Source organism: Copadichromis virginalis, linkage group LG3 (genome assembly GCF_057382275.1).
Source record: "Copadichromis virginalis isolate Kocher_CV1m ecotype Utaka linkage group LG3, C_Virginalis_male_GT1.1, whole genome shotgun sequence".
Taxonomy (NCBI): Eukaryota; Metazoa; Chordata; class Actinopteri; order Cichliformes; family Cichlidae; genus Copadichromis; species Copadichromis virginalis.
This window is the reverse complement of record NC_140620.1, coordinates 58411850-58427421: the sequence shown is the minus strand read 5'-3', so window position 1 is coordinate 58427421 and position 15572 is coordinate 58411850. Positions and strand designations below refer to the sequence as shown.

The 15572-nt window shown below is 58.4% G+C and overlaps 4 non-coding genes and 4 pseudogenes across 4 annotated transcripts; all 8 read right to left on the bottom strand.

The window, feature by feature from the left end:
• Positions 1-759: 759 nt before the first annotated feature.
• Positions 760-878, bottom strand: LOC146715837 (5S ribosomal RNA; annotated as a pseudogene).
• Positions 879-3874: 2996 nt separating this feature from the next.
• LOC146715836 (5S ribosomal RNA) lies at positions 3875-3993 on the bottom strand (annotated as a pseudogene).
• A 699-nt stretch (positions 3994-4692) lies between these two features.
• LOC146715835 (5S ribosomal RNA) lies at positions 4693-4811 on the bottom strand. The gene has a single exon (XR_014919603.1). It is a non-coding gene; the product is annotated as a 5S ribosomal RNA (ribosomal RNA).
• A 1250-nt stretch (positions 4812-6061) lies between these two features.
• Positions 6062-6180, bottom strand: LOC146715834 (5S ribosomal RNA; annotated as a pseudogene).
• Positions 6181-7356: 1176 nt separating this feature from the next.
• On the bottom strand, positions 7357-7475 carry LOC146715833 (5S ribosomal RNA). The gene has a single exon (XR_014919602.1). It is a non-coding gene; the product is annotated as a 5S ribosomal RNA (ribosomal RNA).
• Positions 7476-9877: 2402 nt separating this feature from the next.
• On the bottom strand, positions 9878-9996 carry LOC146715832 (5S ribosomal RNA). Its single transcript, XR_014919601.1, has one exon. It is a non-coding gene; the product is annotated as a 5S ribosomal RNA (ribosomal RNA).
• Positions 9997-12199: 2203 nt separating this feature from the next.
• Positions 12200-12318, bottom strand: LOC146715831 (5S ribosomal RNA). Its single transcript, XR_014919599.1, has one exon. It is a non-coding gene; the product is annotated as a 5S ribosomal RNA (ribosomal RNA).
• A 2409-nt stretch (positions 12319-14727) lies between these two features.
• On the bottom strand, positions 14728-14846 carry LOC146715830 (5S ribosomal RNA; annotated as a pseudogene).
• Positions 14847-15572: the final 726 nt, after the last annotated feature.

Genomic DNA, 15572 nt, shown 5'->3' with positions numbered 1-15572 from the left:
GGAACCAGCACAGGGCCTGGTGTGTTGTACATGGCCACAGCTAGCAGCACAGGGCCTGGTTTGGTGAAGATGGCCTCGGCCAGAAGCGCAGGGCCTGGTGTGATGTGAGTGGCCTGAGCAAGAGCCACAGGCCCTGGTGTGGTGTAATTGGCCTCAATAGCAACTAAGGCCCTGGTGTGGTGTAAGTGGCCTGAGCAAGAGCCACATACCCTGGTGTGGTGTAATTGGCCTCAATAGCAACTAAGGCCCTGGTGTGGTGTAGGTGGCCTCAGCCAGCAGCCACAGGCCCTGGTGTGGTGTAAGTGGCCTCAGCCAGAGCAACAGGCCCTGATGTGGTGTAAGTGGCCCCAGCCGGTCACTCAGGCCCTGGTGTGGTGTAGGTGGCATCAGCTAGCAGCCACAGGCCCTGGTGTGGTGTAAGTGGCCTCAGCCAGTGCCACAGGCCCTGGTGTGGTGTAAGTGGCCTGAGCAAGAGCCACAGACCCTGGTGTGGTGTAATTGGCCTCAATAGCAACTAAGGCCCTGGTGTGGTGTAGGTGGCCTCAGCCAGCAGCCACAGGCCCTGGTGTGGTGTAAGTGGCCTCAGCCAGCAGCCACAGGCCCTGGTGTGGTGTAAGTGGCATCAGCTAGCAGCACAAGACATTGGAAAACAGCCAAAAGCAATGTCGTTAATGTGCCCTCATTAATGGGGAGCTGCTTTTGGTCTTTTAATACACCCCTTCTCTGGATCAAAAGCGGTTCAATGACATGAAAATGAAAGGCTTACAGCACCAGGTATTCCCAGGCAGTCTCCCATCCAAGTACTAACCAAGCCCAGGCCTGCTTAGCTTCCGAGATCAGACGAGGTCGGGCGTGCTCAGGGTGGTATGGCCGAAAGCTGCTGGCTCCAGCACAATGTCTCAATTTATGGATTCAAGTGATTAGGTGGCAAGTACCTGAAGTTACGAAGACAATCCTATAACCATACCTGCATGTTTGCATAATACCCTAACCCAAAGGCTCAGTTTGGCATTTATCCAACAGCACAGGCCCTGGATTGTTGAAGATGGCCTCAAGAACCAGCACAGGACCTGGTGTGTTTTACATGGCCACAGCAAGCAGCACAGGGCCTGGTTTGGTGAAGATGGCCTCAGCAAGCAGCCACAGGCCCTGGTTTGGTGTAAGTGGCCTCAGCCAGCAGCCACAGGCCCTGGTGTGGTGTAAGTGGCCTCAGCCAGCAGCCACAGGCCCTGGTGTGGTCTAAGTGGCCTCAGCCAGTGCCACAGGCCCTGGTGTGGTGTAAGTGGCCTGAGTAAGAGCCACAGGCCCTGGTGTGGTGTAAGTGGCCTCAGCCAGCAGCCACAGGCCCTGGTGTGGTGTAAGTGGCCTGAGCAAGTGCCACAGGCCCTGGTGTGGTGTAAGTGGCCTAAGCCAGAGCCACAGGCCCTGGTGTGGTGTAAGTGGCCTGAGCAAGAGCCACAGGGCCTGGTTTGGTGAAGATGGCCTCGGCCAGAAGCGCAGGGCCTGGTGTGATGTGAGTGGCCTGAGCAAGAGCCACAGGCCCTGGTGTGGTGTAAGTGGCCTCAGCCAGCAGCCACAGGCCCTGGTGTGGTGTAAGTCGCCTCAGCCAGAAGCCACAGGCACTGGTGTGGTGTAAGTGGCCTCAGCCAGCAGCAAAAGGGCCCTGGTGTGGTGTAAGTCGCCTCAGCCAGCAGCCACAGGCCCTGGTGTGGTGTAGATGGCCTCAGCCAGCAGCCACAGGCCCTGGTGTGGTGTAAGTGGCCTCAGCCAGCAGCCACAGGCCCTGGTGTGGTCTAAGTGGCCTCAGCCAGAAGCACAGGGCCTGGTGTGATATGAGTGGCCTCAGCAAGAGCCACAGGCCCTGGTGTGGTGTAAGTGGCCTGAGCAAGAGCCACAGGCCCTGGTGTGGTGTAAGTGGCCTGAGCAAGAGCCACAGGCCCTGGTGTGGTGTAGGTGGCCTCAGCCAGCAGCCACAGGCCCTGGTGTGGTGTAGGTGGCCTCAGCCAGCAGCCACAAGCCCTTGTGTGGTGTAAGTGGCCTCAGCCAGCAGCCACAGGCCCTGGTGTGGTGTAAGTGGCCTCGGCCAGTGCCACAGGCCCTGGTGTGGTGTAAGTGGCCTGAGCAAGAGCCACAGACCATGGTGTGGTGTAATTGGCCTCAATAGCAACTAAGGCCCTGGTGTGGTGTAAGTGGCCTCAGCCAGAGCCACAGGCCCTGATGTGGTGTAAGTGGCCCCAGCCGGTCACTCAGGCCCTGGTGTGGTGTAAGTGGCCTGAGCAAGAGCCACAGGCCCTGGTGTGGTGTAAGTGGCCTCAGCCAGCAGCCACAGGCCCTGGTGTGGTGTAAGTGGCCTGAGCAAGTGCCACAGGCCCTGGTGTGGTGTAAGTGGCCTGAGCAAGTGCCACAGGCCCTGGTGTGGTGTAAGTGGCCTCAATAGCAAATAAGGCCCTGGTGTGGTGTAAGTGGCCTGAGCAAGAACCACAGGGCCTGGTTTGGTGAAGATGGCCTCGGCCAGAAGCGCAGGGCCTGGTGTGATGTGAGTGGCCTGAGCAAGAGCCACAGGCCCTGGTGTGGTGTAAGTGGCCTCAGCCAGCAGCCACAGGCCCTGGTGTGGTGTAAGTGGCCTCAGCCAGAAGCCACAGGCACTGGTGTGGTGTAAGTGGCCTCAGCCAGCAGCAAAAGGGCCCTGGTGTGGTGTAGGTGGCCTCAGCCAGCAGCCACAGGCCCTGGTGTGGTGTAAGTGGCCTCAATAGCAACTAAGGCCCTGGTGTGGTGTAAGTGGCTTCAGCCAGCAGCCACAGGCCCTGGTGTGGTGTAAGTGGCCTCAGCCAGCAGCCACAGGCCCTGGTGTGGTGTAGGTGGCCTCAGCCAGCAGCCACAGGCCCTGGTGTGGTGTAAGTGGCCTCAATAGCAACTAAGGCCCTGGTGTGGTGTAAGTGGCTTCAGCCAGCAGCCACAGGCTCTGGTGTGGTGTAACTGGCCTCAGCCAGCAGCCACAGGCCCTGATGTGGTGTAAGTGGCCCCAGCCGGTCACTCAGGCCCTGGTGTGGTGTAGGTGGCATCAGCCAGCAGCCACAGGCCCTGGTGTGGTGTAAGTCGCCTCAGCCAGAAGCCACAGGCACTGGTGTGGTGTAAGTGGCCTCAGCCAGCAGCAAAAGGGCCCTGGTGTGGTGTAAGTCGCCTCAGCCAGCAGCCACAGGCCCTGGTGTGGTGTAGGTGGCCTCAGCCAGCAGCCACAGGCCCTGGTGTGGTGTAAGTGGCCTCAGCCAGCAGCCACAGGCCCTGTTGTGGTGTAAGTGGCCTCAGCCAGCAGCCACAGGCCCTGGTGTGGTGTAAGTGGCCTCAGCCAGTGCCACAGGCCCTGGTGTGGTGTAAGTGGCCTGAGCAAGAGCCACAGACCCTGGTGTGGTATAATTGGCCTCAGCCAGCAGCCACAGGCCCTGGTGTGGTGTAAGTCGCCTCAGACAGAAGCCACAGGCACTGGTGTGGTGTAAGTGGCCTCAGCCAGCAGCAAAAGGGCCCTGGTGTGGTATAAGTCGCCTCAGCCAGCAGCCACAGGCCCTGGTGTGGTGTAGGTGGCCTCAGCCAGCAGCCACAGGCCCTGGTGTGGTGTAAGTGGCCTGAGCAAGAGCCACATACCCTGGTGTGGTGTAATTGGCCTCAATAGCAACTAATGCCCTGGTGTGGTGTAAGTGGCCCCAGCCGGTCACTCAGGCCCTGGTGTGGTGTAGGTGGCATCAGCTAGCAGCACAAGACATTGGAAAACAGCCAAAAGCAATGTCGTTAATGTGCCCTCATTAATGGGCAGCTGCTTTTGGTCTTTTAATACACCCCTTCTCTGGATCAAAAGCGGTTCAATGACATTAAAATGAAAGGCTTACAGCACCAGGTATTCCCAGGCAGTCTCCTATCCAAGTACTAACCAAGCCCAGCCCTGCTCAGCTTCCGAGATCAGACGAGGTCGGGCGTGCTCAGGGTGGTATGGCCGTAAGCTGCTGGGCCCAGCACAATGTCTCAATTTATGGATTCAGGTGATTAGGTGGCAAGTACCTGAAGTTACGAAGACAATCCTATAACCCTACCTTCATGTTTGCATAATACCCTAACCCAAAGGCTCAGTTTAGCATTTATCCAACAGCACAGGCCCTGGATTGTTGAAGATGGCCTCAGGAACCAGCACAGGGCCTGGTGTGTTGTACATGGCCACAGCTAGCAGCACAGGGCCTGGTTTGGTGAAGATGGCCTCGGCCAGAAGCGCAGGGCCTGGTGTGATGTGAGTGGCCTGAGCAAGAGCCACAGGCCCTGGTGTGGTGTAATTGGCCTCAATAGCAACTAAGGCCCTGGTGTGGTGTAAGTGGCCTGAGCAAGAGCCACATACCCTGGTGTGGTGTAATTGGCCTCAATAGCAACTAAGGCCCTGGTGTGGTGTAGGTGGCCTCAGCCAGCAGCCACAGGCCCTGGTGTGGTGTAAGTGGCCTCAGCCAGAGCAACAGGCCCTGATGTGGTGTAAGTGGCCCCAGCCGGTCACTCAGGCCCTGGTGTGGTGTAGGTGGCATCAGCTAGCAGCACAAGACATTGGAAAACAGCCAAAAGCAATGTCGTTAATGTGCCCTCATTAATGGGGAGCTGCTTCTGGTCTTTTAATACACCCCTTCTCTGGATCAAAAGCGGTTCAATGACATGAAAATGAAAGGCTTACAGCACCAGGTATTCCCAGGCAGTCTCCCATCCAAGTACTAACCAAGCCCAGCCCTGCTTAGCTTCCGAGATCAGACGAGGTCGGGCGTGCTCAGGGTGGTATGGCCGTAAGCTGCTGGCCCCAGCACAATGTCTCAATTTATGGATTCAAGTGATTAGGTGGCAAGTACCTGAAGTTACGAAGACAATCCTATAACCATACCTGCATGTTTGCATAATACCCTAACCAAAAGGCTCAGTTTGGCATTTATCCAACAGCACAGGCCCTGGATTGTTGAAGATGGCCTCAAGAACCAGCACAGGACCTGGTGTGTTTTACATGGCCACAGCAAGCAGCACAGGGCCTGGTTTGGTGAAGATGGCCTCAGCAGGCAGCCACAGGCCCTGGTTTGGTGTAAGTGGCCTCAGCTAGCAGCCACAGGCCCTGGTGTGGTGTGAGTGGCCTCAGCCAGCAGCCACAGGCCCTGGTGTGGTCTAAGTGGCCTCAGCCAGTGCCACAGGCCCTGGTGTGGTGTAAGTGGCCTAAGCCAGAGCCACAGGCCCTGGTGTGGTGTAAGTGGCCTCAATAGCAAATAAGGCCCTGGTGTGGTGTAAGTGGCCTGAGCAAGAACCACAGGGCCTGGTTTGGTGAAGATGGCCTCGGCCAGAAGCGCAGGGCCTGGTGTGATGTGAGTGGCCTGAGCAAGAGCCACAGGCCCTGGTGTGGTGTAAGTGGCCTCATTCAGCAGCCACAGGCCCTGGTGTGGTGTAAGTGGCCTCAGCCAGGAGCCACATGCACTGGTGTGGTGTAAGTGGCCTCAGCCAGCAGCAAAAGGGCCCTGGTGTGGTGTAGGTGGCCTCAGCCAGCAGCCACAGGCCCTGGTGTGGTGTAAGTGGCATCAATAGCAACTAAGGCCCTGGTGTGGTGTAAGTGGCTTCAGCCAGCAGCCACAGGCCCTGGTGTGGTGTAAGTGGCCTCAGCCAGCAGCCACAGGCCCTGGTGTGGTGTAGGTGGCCTCAGCCAGCAGCCACAGGCCCTGGTGTGGTGTAAGTGGCCTCAATAGCAACTAAGGCCCTGGTGTGGTGTAAGTGGCCTCAGCCAGCAGCCACAGGCTCTGGTGTGGTGTAACTGGCCTCAGCCAGCAGCCACAGGCCCTGGTGTGGTGTAAGTGGCCTCAGCCAGAGCCACAGGCCCTGATGTGGTGTAAGTGGCCCCAGCCGGTCACTCAGGCCCTGGTGTGGTGTAGGTGGCATCAGCTAGCAGCACAAGACATTGGAAAACAGCCAAAAGCAGTGTCGTTAATGTGCCCTCATTAATGGGCAGCTGCTTTTGGTCTTTTAATACACCCCTTCTCTGGATCAAAAGCGGTTCAATGATATGAAAGGCTTACAGCAACAGGTATTCCCAGGCAGTCTCCCATCCAAGTACTAACCAAGCCCAGCCCTGCTTAGCTTCCGAGATCAGACGAGGTCAGGCGTGCTCACGGTGGTATGGCCGTAAGCTGCTGGCTCCAGCACAATGTCTCAATTTATGGATTCAAGTGATTAGGTGGCAAGTACCTGAAGTTACGAAGACAATGCTATAACCATACCTGCATGTTTGCATAATACCCTAACCCAAAGGCTCAGTTTGGCATTTATCCAACAGCACAGGCCCTGGATTGTTGAAGATGGCCTCAGGAACCAGCACAGGGCCTGGTGTGTTGTACATGGCCACAGCAAGGAGCACAGGGCCTGGTTTGGTGAAGATGGCCTCGGCCAGAAGCGCAGGGCCTGGTGTGGTGTAAGTCGCCTCAGCCAGAAGCCACAGGCACTGGTGTGGTGTAAGTGGCCTAAGCCAGAGCCACAGGCCCTGGTGTGGTGTAAGTGGCCTCAATAGCAAATAAGGCCCTGGTGTGGTGTAAGTGGCCTGAGCAAGAACCACAGGGCCTGGTTTGGTGAAGATGGCCTCGGCCAGAAGCGCAGGGCCTGGTGTGATGTGAGTGGCCTGAGCAAGAGCCACAGGCCCTGGTGTGGTGTAAGTGGCCTCATTCAGCAGCCACAGGCCCTGGTGTGGTGTAAGTGGCCTCAGCCAGGAGCCACATGCACTGGTGTGGTGTAAGTGGCCTCAGCCAGCAGCAAAAGGGCCCTGGTGTGGTGTAGGTGGCCTCAGCCAGCAGCCACAGGCCCTGGTGTGGTGTAAGTGGCATCAATAGCAACTAAGGCCCTGGTGTGGTGTAAGTGGCTTCAGCCAGCAGCCACAGGCCCTGGTGTGGTGTAAGTGGCCTCAGCCAGCAGCCACAGGCCCTGGTGTGGTGTAGGTGGCCTCAGCCAGCAGCCACAGGCCCTGGTGTGGTGTAAGTGGCCTCAATAGCAACTAAGGCCCTGGTGTGGTGTAAGTGGCTTCAGCCAGCAGCCACAGGCTCTGGTGTGGTGTAACTGGCCTCAGCCAGCAGCCACAGGCCCTGGTGTGGTGTAAGTGGCCTCAGCCAGAGCCACAGGCCCTGATGTGGTGTAAGTGGCCCCAGCCGGTCACTCAGGCCCTGGTGTGGTGTAGGTGGCATCAGCTAGCAGCACAAGACATTGGAAAACAGCCAAAAGCAGTGTCGTTAATGTGCCCTCATTAATGGGCAGCTGCTTTTGGTCTTTTAATACACCCCTTCTCTGGATCAAAAGCGGTTCAATGACATGAAAATGAAAGGCTTACAGCACCAGGTATTCCCAGGCAGTCTCCCATCCAAGTACTAACCAAGCCCAGCCCTGCTTAGCTTCCGAGATCAGACGAGGTCGGGCGTGCTCAGGGTGGTATGGCCGTAAGCTGCTGGCTCCAGCACAATGTCTCAATTTATGGATTCAAGTGATTAGGTGGCAAGTACCTGAAGTTACGAAGACAATGCTATAACCATACCTGCATGTTTGCATAATACCCTAACCCAAAGGCTCAGTTTGGCATTTATCCAACAGCACAGGCCCTGGATTGTTGAAGATGGCCTCAGGAACCAGCACAGGGCCTGGTGTGTTGTACATGGCCACAGCAAGGAGCACAGGGCCTGGTTTGGTGAAGATGGCCTCGGCCAGAAGCGCAGGGCCTGGTGTGATGTGAGTGGCCTGAGCAAGAGCCACAGGCCTTGGTGTGGTGTAAGTGGCCTCAGCCAGCAGCCACAGGCCCTGGTGTGGTGTAAGTCGCCTCAGCCAGAAGCCACAGGCACTGGTGTGGTGTAAGTGGCCTCAGCCAGCAGCCACAGGCCCTGGTGTGGTGTAGGTGGCCTCAGCCAGCAGCCACAGGCCCTGGTGTGGTGTAGGTGGCCTCAGCCAGCAGCCACAGGCCCTGGTGTGGTGTAAGTGGCCTCAGCCAGCAGCCACAGGCCCTGGTGTGGTGTAAGTGGCCTGAGCAAGAGCCACAGGCCCTGGTGTGGTGTAAGTGGCCTCAGCCAGCAGCCACAGGCCCTGGTGTGGTGTAAGTGGCCTGAGCAAGTGCCACAGGCCCTGGTGTGGTGTAAGTGGCCTGAGCAAGTGCCACAGGCCCTGGTGTGGTGTAAGTGGCCTCAATAGCAAATAAGGCCCTGGTGTGGTGTAAGTGGCCTGAGCAAGAACCACAGGGCCTGGTTTGGTGAAGATGGCCTCGGCCAGAAGCGCAGGGCCTGGTGTGATGTGAGTGGCCTGAGCAAGAGCCACAGGCCCTGGTGTGGTGTAAGTGGCCTCAGCCAGCAGCCACAGGCCCTGGTGTGGTGTAAGTGGCCTCAGCCAGCAGCCACAGGCACTGGTGTGGTGTAAGTGGCCTCAGCCAGCAGCAAAAGGGCCCTGGTGTGGTGTACGTGGCCTCAGCCAGCAGCCACAGGCCCTGGTGTGGTGTAAGTGGCCTCAATAGCAACTAAGGCCCTGGTGTGGTGTAAGTGGCTTCAGCCAGCAGCCACAGGCCCTGGTGTGGTGTAAGTGGCCTCAGCCAGCAGCCACAGGCCCTGGTGTGGTGTAGGTGGCCTCAGCCAGCAGCCACAGGCCCTGGTGTGGTGTAAGTGGCCTCAGCCAGCAGCCACAGGCCCTGGTGTGGTGTAAGTGGCTTCAGCCAGCAGCCACAGGCTCTGGTGTGGTGTAACTGGCCTCAGCCAGCAGCCACAGGCCCTGATGTGGTGTAAGTGGCCCCAGCCGGTCACTCAGGCCCTGGTGTGGTGTAGGTGGCATCAGCCAGCAGCCACAGGCCCTGGTGTGGTGTAAGTCGCCTCAGCCAGAGCCACAGGCCCTGGTGTGTTGTACATGGCCACAGCAAGGAGCACAGGGCCTGGTTTGGTGAAGATGGCCTCGGCCAGAAGCGCAGGGCCTGGTGTGGTGTAAGTCGCCTCAGCCAGAAGCCACAGGCACTGGTGTGGTGTAAGTGGCCTAAGCCAGAGCCACAGGCCCTGGTGTGGTGTAAGTGGCCTCAATAGCAAATAAGGCCCTGGTGTGGTGTAAGTGGCCTGAGCAAGAACCACAGGGCCTGGTTTGGTGAAGATGGCCTCGGCCAGAAGCGCAGGGCCTGGTGTGATGTGAGTGGCCTGAGCAAGAGCCACAGGCCCTGGTGTGGTGTAAGTGGCCTCATTCAGCAGCCACAGGCCCTGGTGTGGTGTAAGTGGCCTCAGCCAGGAGCCACATGCACTGGTGTGGTGTAAGTGGCCTCAGCCAGCAGCAAAAGGGCCCTGGTGTGGTGTAGGTGGCCTCAGCCAGCAGCCACAGGCCCTGGTGTGGTGTAAGTGGCATCAATAGCAACTAAGGCCCTGGTGTGGTGTAAGTGGCTTCAGCCAGCAGCCACAGGCCCTGGTGTGGTGTAAGTGGCCTCAGCCAGCAGCCACAGGCCCTGGTGTGGTGTAGGTGGCCTCAGCCAGCAGCCACAGGCCCTGGTGTGGTGTAAGTGGCCTCAATAGCAACTAAGGCCCTGGTGTGGTGTAAGTGGCTTCAGCCAGCAGCCACAGGCTCTGGTGTGGTGTAACTGGCCTCAGCCAGCAGCCACAGGCCCTGGTGTGGTGTAAGTGGCCTCAGCCAGAGCCACAGGCCCTGATGTGGTGTAAGTGGCCCCAGCCGGTCACTCAGGCCCTGGTGTGGTGTAGGTGGCATCAGCTAGCAGCACAAGACATTGGAAAACAGCCAAAAGCAGTGTCGTTAATGTGCCCTCATTAATGGGCAGCTGCTTTTGGTCTTTTAATACACCCCTTCTCTGGATCAAAAGCGGTTCAATGACATGAAAATGAAAGGCTTACAGCACCAGGTATTCCCAGGCAGTCTCCCATCCAAGTACTAACCAAGCCCAGCCCTGCTTAGCTTCCGAGATCAGACGAGGTCGGGCGTGCTCAGGGTGGTATGGCCGTAAGCTGCTGGCGCCAGCACAATGTCTCAATTTATGGATTCAAGTGATTAGGTGGCAAGTACCTGAAGTTACGAAGACAATGCTATAACCATACCTGCATGTTTGCATAATACCCTAACCCAAAGGCTCAGTTTGGCATTTATCCAACAGCACAGGCCCTGGATTGTTGAAGATGGCCTCAGGAACCAGCACAGGGCCTGGTGTGTTGTACATGGCCACAGCAAGGAGCACAGGGCCTGGTTTGGTGAAGATGGCCTCGGCCAGAAGCGCAGGGCCTGGTGTGATGTGAGTGGCCTGAGCAAGAGCCACAGGCCTTGGTGTGGTGTAAGTGGCCTCAGCCAGCAGCCACAGGCCCTGGTGTGGTGTAAGTCGCCTCAGCCAGAAGCCACAGGCACTGGTGTGGTGTAAGTGGCCTCAGCCAGCAGCCACAGGCCCTGGTGTGGTGTAGGTGGCCTCAGCCAGCAGCCACAGGCCCTGGTGTGGTGTAGGTGGCCTCAGCCAGCAGCCACAGGCCCTGGTGTGGTGTAAGTGGCCTGAGCAAGAGCCACAGGCCCTGGTGTGGTGTAAGTGGCCTCAGCCAGCAGCCACAGGCCCTGGTGTGGTGTAAGTGGCCTGAGCAAGTGCCACAGGCCCTGGTGTGGTGTAAGTGGCCTGAGCAAGTGCCACAGGCCCTGGTGTGGTGTAAGTGGCCTCAATAGCAAATAAGGCCCTGGTGTGGTGTAAGTGGCCTGAGCAAGAACCACAGGGCCTGGTTTGGTGAAGATGGCCTCGGCCAGAAGCGCAGGGCCTGGTGTGATGTGAGTGGCCTGAGCAAGAGCCACAGGCCCTGGTGTGGTGTAAGTGGCCTCAGCAAGCAGCCACAGGCCCTGGTGTGGTGTAAGTGGCCTCAGCCAGAAGCCACAGGCACTGGTGTGGTGTAAGTGGCCTCAGCCAGCAGCAAAAGGGCCCTGGTGTGGTGTAGGTGGCCTCAGCCAGCAGCCACAGGCCCTGGTGTGGTGTAAGTGGCCTCAATAGCAACTAAGGCCCTGGTGTGGTGTAAGTGGCTTCAGCCAGCAGCCACAGGCCCTGGTGTGGTGTAGGTGGCCTCAGCCAGCAGCCACAGGCCCTGGTGTGGTGTAAGTGGCCTCAATAGCAACTAAGGCCCTGGTGTGGTGTAAGTGGCTTCAGCCAGCAGCCACAGGCTCTGGTGTGGTGTAACTGGCCTCAGCCAGCAGCCACAGGCCCTGATGTGGTGTAAGTGGCCCCAGCCGGTCACTCAGGCCCTGGTGTGGTGTAGGTGGCATCAGCCAGCAGCCACAGGCCCTGGTGTGGTGTAAGTCGCCTCAGCCAGAAGCCACAGGCACTGGTGTGGTGTAAGTGGCCTAAGCCAGAGCCACAGGCCCTGGTGTGGTGTAAGTGGCCTCAATAGCAAATAAGGCCCTGGTGTGGTGTAAGTGGCCTGAGCAAGAACCACAGGGCCTGGTTTGGTGAAGATGGCCTCGGCCAGAAGCGCAGGGCCTGGTGTGATGTGAGTGGCCTGAGCAAGAGCCACAGGCCCTGGTGTGGTGTAAGTGGCCTCATTCAGCAGCCACAGGCCCTGGTGTGGTGTAAGTGGCCTCAGCCAGGAGCCACATGCACTGGTGTGGTGTAAGTGGCCTCAGCCAGCAGCAAAAGGGCCCTGGTGTGGTGTAGGTGGCCTCAGCCAGCAGCCACAGGCCCTGGTGTGGTGTAAGTGGCATCAATAGCAACTAAGGCCCTGGTGTGGTGTAAGTGGCTTCAGCCAGCAGCCACAGGCCCTGGTGTGGTGTAAGTGGCCTCAGCCAGCAGCCACAGGCCCTGGTGTGGTGTAGGTGGCCTCAGCCAGCAGCCACAGGCCCTGGTGTGGTGTAAGTGGCCTCAATAGCAACTAAGGCCCTGGTGTGGTGTAAGTGGCTTCAGCCAGCAGCCACAGGCTCTGGTGTGGTGTAACTGGCCTCAGCCAGCAGCCACAGGCCCTGGTGTGGTGTAAGTGGCCTCAGCCAGAGCCACAGGCCCTGATGTGGTGTAAGTGGCCCCAGCCGGTCACTCAGGCCCTGGTGTGGTGTAGGTGGCATCAGCTAGCAGCACAAGACATTGGAAAACAGCCAAAAGCAGTGTCGTTAATGTGCCCTCATTAATGGGCAGCTGCTTTTGGTCTTTTAATACACCCCTTCTCTGGATCAAAAGCGGTTCAATGACATGAAAATGAAAGGCTTACAGCACCAGGTATTCCCAGGCAGTCTCCCATCCAAGTACTAACCAAGCCCAGCCCTGCTTAGCTTCCGAGATCAGACGAGGTCGGGCGTGCTCAGGGTGGTATGGCCGTAAGCTGCTGGCTCCAGCACAATGTCTCAATTTATGGATTCAAGTGATTAGGTGGCAAGTACCTGAAGTTACGAAGACAATGCTATAACCATACCTGCATGTTTGCATAATACCCTAACCCAAAGGCTCAGTTTGGCATTTATCCAACAGCACAGGCCCTGGATTGTTGAAGATGGCCTCAGGAACCAGCACAGGGCCTGGTGTGTTGTACATGGCCACAGCAAGGAGCACAGGGCCTGGTTTGGTGAAGATGGCCTCGGCCAGAAGCGCAGGGCCTGGTGTGATGTGAGTGGCCTGAGCAAGAGCCACAGGCCTTGGTGTGGTGTAAGTGGCCTCAGCCAGCAGCCACAGGCCCTGGTGTGGTGTAAGTCGCCTCAGCCAGAAGCCACAGGCACTGGTGTGGTGTAAGTGGCCTCAGCCAGCAGCCACAGGCCCTGCTGTGGTGTAGGTGGCCTCAGCCAGCAGCCACAGGCCCTGGTGTGGTGTAGGTGGCCTCAGCCAGCAGCCACAGGCCCTGGTGTGGTGTAAGTGGCCTCAGCCAGCAGCCACAGGCCCTGGTGTGGTGTAAGTGGCCTGAGCAATAGCCACAGGCCCTGGTGTGGTGTAAGTGGCCTCAGCCAGCAGCCACAGGCCCTGGTGTGGTGTAAGTGGCCTGAGCAAGTGCCACAGGCCCTGGTGTGGTGTAAGTGGCCTGAGCAAGTGCCACAGGCCCTGGTGTGGTGTAAGTGGCCTCAATAGCAAATAAGGCCCTGGTGTGGTGTAAGTGGCCTGAGCAAGAACCACAGGGCCTGGTTTGGTGAAGATGGCCTCGGCCAGAAGCGCAGGGCCTGGTGTGATGTGAGTGGCCTGAGCAAGAGCCACAGGCCCTGGTGTGGTGTAAGTGGCCTCAGCCAGCAGCCACAGGCCCTGGTGTGGTGTAAGTGGCCTCAGCCAGAAGCCACAGGCACTGGTGTGGTGTAAGTGGCCTCAGCCAGCAGCAAAAGGGCCCTGGTGTGGTGTAGGTGGCCTCAGCCAGCAGCCACAGGCCCTGGTGTGGTGTAAGTGGCCTCAATAGCAACTAAGGCCCTGGTGTGGTGTAAGTGGCTTCAGCCAGCAGCCACAGGCCCTGGTGTGGTGTAGGTGGCCTCAGCCAGCAGCCACAGGCCCTGGTGTGGTGTAAGTGGCCTCAATAGCAACTAAGGCCCTGGTGTGGTGTAAGTGGCTTCAGCCAGCAGCCACAGGCTCTGGTGTGGTGTAACTGGCCTCAGCCAGCAGCCACAGGCCCTGATGTGGTGTAAGTGGCCCCAGCCGGTCACTCAGGCCCTGGTGTGGTGTAGGTGGCATCAGCCAGCAGCCACAGGCCCTGGTGTGGTGTAAGTCGCCTCAGCCAGAAGCCACAGGCACTGGTGTGGTGTAAGTGGCCTCAGCCAGCAGCAAAAGGGCCCTGGTGTGGTGTAAGTCGCCTCAGCCAGCAGCCACAGGCCCTGGTGTGGTGTAGGTGGCCTCAGCCAGCAGCCACAGGCCCTGGTGTGGTGTAAGTGGCCTCAGCCAGCAGCCACAGGCCCTGTTGTGGTGTAAGTGGCCTCAGCCAGCAGCCACAGGCCCTGGTGTGGTGTAAGTGGCCTCAGCCAGTGCCACAGGCCCTGGTGTGGTGTAAGTGGCCTGAGCAAGAGCCACAGACCCTGGTGTGGTATAATTGGCCTCAGCCAGCAGCCACAGGCCCTGGTGTGGTGTAAGTCGCCTCAGACAGAAGCCACAGGCACTGGTGTGGTGTAAGTGGCCTCAGCCAGCAGCAAAAGGGCCCTGGTGTGGTATAAGTCGCCTCAGCCAGCAGCCACAGGCCCTGGTGTGGTGTAAGTGGCCTGAGCAAGAGCCACAGACCCTGGTGTGGTATAATTGGCCTCAGCCAGCAGCCACAGGCCCTGGTGTGGTGTAAGTCGCCTCAGACAGAAGCCACAGGCACTGGTGTGGTGTAAGTGGCCTCAGCCAGCAGCAAAAGGGCCCTGGTGTGGTATAAGTCGCCTCAGCCAGCAGCCACAGGCCCTGGTGTGGTGCAGGTGGCCTCAGCCAGCAGCCACAGGCCCTGGTGTGGTGTAAGTGGCCTGAGCAAGAGCCACATACCCTGGTGTGGTGTAATTGGCCTCAATAGCAACTAATGCCCTGGTGTGGTGTAAGTGGCCTCAGCCAGCAGCCACAGGCCCTGGTGTGGTGTAAGTGGCCTCAGCCAGAGCCACAGGCCCTGATGTGGTGTAAGTGGCCCCAGCCGGTCACTCAGGCCCTGGTGTGGTGTAGGTGGCATCAGCTAGCAGCACAAGACATTGGAAAACAGCCAAAAGCAATGTCGTTAATGTGCCCTCATTAATGGGCAGCTGCTTTTGGTCTTTTAATACACCCCTTCTCTGGATCAAAAGCGGTTCAATGACATTAAAATGAAAGGCTTACAGCACCAGGTATTCCCAGGCAGTCTCCTATCCAAGTACTAACCAAGCCCAGCCCTGCTCAGCTTCCGAGATCAGACGAGGTCGGGCGTGCTCAGGGTGGTATGGCCGTAAGCTGCTGGGCCCAGCACAATGTCTCAATTTATGGATTCAGGTGATAAGGTGGCAAGTACCTGAAGTTACGAAGACAATCCTATAACCCTACCTTCATGTTTGCATAATACCCTAACCCAAAGGCTCAGTTTAGCATTTATCCAACAGCACAGGCCCTGGATTGTTGAAGATGGCCTCAGGAACCAGCACAGGGCCTGGTGTGTTGTACATGGCCACAGCTAGCAGCACAGGGCCTGGTTTGGTGAAGATGGCCTCGGCCAGAAGCGCAGGGCCTGGTGTGATGTGAGTGGCCTGAGCAAGAGCCACAGGCCCTGGTGTGGTGTAATTGGCCTCAATAGCAACTAAGGCCCTGGTGTGGTGTAAGTGGCCTGAGCAAGAGCCACATACCCTGGTGTGGTGTAATTGGCCTCAATAGCAACTAAGGCCCTGGTGTGGTGTAGGTGGCCTCAGCCAGCAGCCACAGGCCCTGGTGTGGTGTAAGTGGCCTCAGCCAGAGCAACAGGCCCTGATGTGGTGTAAGTGGCCCCAGCCGGTCACTCAGGCCCTGGTGTGGTGTAGGTGGCATCAGCTAGCAGCCACAGGCCCTGGTGTGGTGTAAGTGGCCTCAGCCAGTGCCACAGGCCCTGGTGTGGTGTAAGTGGCCTGAGCAAGAGCCACAGACCCTGGTGTGGTGTAATTGGCCTCAATAGCAACTAAGGCCCTGGTGTGGTGTAGGTGGCCTCAGCCAG